We start from the raw sequence: 3,734 nt of genomic DNA on the forward strand, positions 1-3,734 counted from the left end.
TGCTCATCCTTACATACTAACCTAAGCCTAGCATTTAGCCCTAATGACCTACTTATAACTTCAATCCCACAGTTAATTCTGGGCAGTATCCCTGACAAAAGTAAGTTATGGCCCTGGCCGAGCCAATCTCCTGACATGAACCCCACCGAAAACCTCTGGGCCATACTTGACCAGCAAGTCAAGAAACAACAACAACAACAAAAAAGACTTCGATAGCGATCTACTCCAAGTTTTGAAGCAAGAGTGGGCGAAAATCCCACAATCTAAAATTGACGAGTTGATTCTCACGATGCCCCAAAGGATCAACGAACTCCACGAAGCGAAAAGAAGATCTACTAGATATTAATTAAATTATAAATATATCAATTCATGTGAATGTGACTGAAAATTTTAATTTTTTCTGAAAAGGTGGTGTCTATTTACTTGTGACCATGCTGTGTATAAAATATACTGTTTGTGTGACTAAGTACGTAACATGCATATGACATCATGTCATAACGTTCTGTTGCTGGACCTACTCGTGCATGCGAACGTATGGCGTAGTCATTGCCACGTAGTATACTGTAAAATACACTTTATTCATGCGCAATTATTTTCGTTATATCGCGCCACCTCCGCCAAGTATACAGAATATAAATAAAATCTTATTCAGTTATGTGTGTCTAGCAAAATTTTATTTAATTCGTTTATGTAGGCCTATTTTTGATTGAATTTGAATATCTATGAATAATTTGGGCAATTACACCTGATTTTGATTGAGAGGTTGTCGCCCATTGTAAATAATCCGGCATTCACTGGGCGACAAGATTCTGAAACTAGGCGACAAACTTGTCGCCTAGTTACAGTATTAGAGGAGGCTCTGGATAGCCCTCGATTAGTTTTTTTTTACCAATTTCGACAAAATAAACAAACAAACAACTCCAGTAAAATAAGATTTTGTTTTATTGCTTGATATCTCACCTTAACGCTTCATCAGGAGCTTATCATTAACATATTGAGGCACAAGAAAAATTCTTTACAATTTAACATAATGCACGTGTTAAGAAAGGCATGGTCTGTCATTTAGAATATACTATATTATAATAATTAATACTTTGGTATCCAGGTATGCCATGTGTTTGAAATAACTCGTTTTAATATAGAAAATTTCAATATTTTTTTCGTTTATTCACATGTATGTGGGGTTTTCATATAAAAAGCTGTTAAGAAAGTCGTTAAGTTGCTTTCGGTCTAGCTATCTATTATTCTGAGTCACTCACCTTAGGTATCTTTGTCTTCTCGTGCGAAAGGTTTCTGAAAAGTTGTACGTAACATCTGTGAAGGTAGTCAGTGATATTTTACTCCAGGAGGTCGGGTGATGTTTAAAGACTACAATCTCTCTTATGGTGAATAGGAATGACCAACGGTCACTTGGATAGCGCAAGTTACATGGGAAAGTCTGGCATATATAATGATTTTAGTTTTTTCTTCAGACTAGAACAGATTTTTTGAGAACTTCACAAGCTCTAGATTTAATAGTATCTAACTTTCCGGTAAAGACTATTGTCTTTAGTGCTAAGTCAATACACACTCTTTTGTTTTTGTGTATTGAATAAATATTGTTTTCGCTATGAGCATCACATTGTGTTCAGTCTCTTTCACCAACTCAGTCAGTTTCAGAGAATTCGGATTTATTTCGTAATATATTTCCAGTGAGAACCTCCTATTATCTTATGGACCATATCTTGTTATTGAAGAGGGTAATCAGCGTTTCCTGAGAATAGCACAATGTTTTATTGTTATATTACTTTGTAATGCATTACTGAAGTTAGAAGCAGTATTATTAAACAAAATGGCGGCCCGGCATGGCCAGGTGGATAAGGCGCTCGACTCACAATCTGAGGGTCGCGGGTTCGAATCCGCATCCCACCAAACATGCTCGCCCTTTCAGCCGTGGGGGCGTTATAATGTGACGGTCAATCCCACTATTCGTTGGTAAAAGAGTAGCCCAAGAGTTGGCGGTGGATGGTGATGACTAGCTGCCGTCCCTCGAGTCTTACACTGCTAAATTAGGGACGGCTAGCGCAGATAGCCCTCGTGTAGCTTTGCGCGAAATTCCAAAACAAACAAACAAACAATTAAACAAAAGTATATACAATCGTAAGATTTAAGATATGAAAGCATAAATTATGTTATGAAGATGCTAAACGAAACTCAACTAACTGTATGGTTCAAAATATCAAAACTGACTGATTAAAAAGTGTCCCATACTTTTTTGTTTAAAATAACATTTACGTTAGATTAAACGGATGATTTTTAGTCAAATCTGAAGAGTTTCTATAGGAAATATAGCAACAGTGTTTTTTTGCAAGAATATTCATGTTTTTTTTAGAATATACAGCATTTATTGGAGAACTAGAATCAACTGTATAACCACAACAATTTGTTTTCGTTTTAACTAATAATATATTTGGCATATGGAATTCATACTAAGATTCACTAATAAGCTTCCACGAATTTCTTGAAGTTCACCCCTGCATAAAATTTACTTTAACATATTCAACACTCGATAAACTATTACCGTTCTTAGCCACCATTGTTTAGTCTGTAGATGGTCGTATAATAATAAAAGCATGTATCAACTTAGAAACTGTATCTGAACTACATTTAACACGTACTCCAACTATGTAACGAAGCATTATTTATGGTTTCCTATACCGTATAGAAAAATTATGTAATAATAAGGACAGAATTGTTTGTTTTGAATTTCACGCAAAGCTACACGAGGGCTATCTGCGTTAGCCGTCCCTAATTTAGCAGTGTAAGACTAGAGGGAAGGCAGCTAGTCATCACCACCCACCGCCAACTCTTGGGCTACTCTTTTACCAACGAATAGTGGGAATTGACCGTCACATTATAACGCCCCCAGGCTGAAAGGGCGAGCATGTTTGGTATGACGAGGATTCGAACTCGCGACCCGCAGATTGCGAGTCGAGCGTCCTAACCACCTGGCCATGCCGGGCTTAAAAGACAGAATCACTGTAAAAAAAGATGGAAATTAATAAATCTTTTACGAAAAATCAAACATCCACTCAAGTATATCCAAAACATAAAAGGATAGTTTCATTCGAGAAAGAAGGAAAAGAACAACACTTCATGTTATAGAGAAGGGCAAATTCAAAAAGAAATTTCGTGTGTTGTGTCAAACTTACACGTTTTCTATAGAAAGAGATACGAATATCTGAGTTACGTAATAAATTAGTTATTAAATCTGATAAACTTTTAAAATCCATTTTAATAAAACAGCATACCGAAAATAAATTAAATAAAAAGAAAACAAACATAGAGCAACTGGGTGCGGTACAGAAAACAAATGTCAAATTAAAACCTTAATATATGAAGTTATATCTAAAGAATGCCAAGAAACATACATATACAAAGTGTCTTCATCACTGCAAGACAGAATTCTGGAATATATCAAATACATTCAAAACCTAAACGAAGGAAACGCGGTATATTACAATATATGCAAGAAAGCATGGAGTACCAAAAAACGGAAAACCCATAACACAGGCCAGCGAATTTAAACTTCATAAAAGTTGTTTTGGTTTCAATAACGGATTTTCTATAATTCAGCTACGCAGATTTCGAAAATAATATTTATTTTTTTCTATCACGTAAGGATATTTTACAAATCGGGAAGAAAAAAAAACAGTCTCTTTCTTAGATCAAATTATTATTTCGTTTACCACAAT

The sequence above is a fragment of the Limulus polyphemus genome, unplaced genomic scaffold, assembly GCF_000517525.1.
Source record: "Limulus polyphemus unplaced genomic scaffold, Limulus_polyphemus-2.1.2 Scaffold1666, whole genome shotgun sequence".
Lineage (NCBI taxonomy): Eukaryota > Metazoa > Arthropoda > Merostomata > Xiphosura > Limulidae > Limulus > Limulus polyphemus.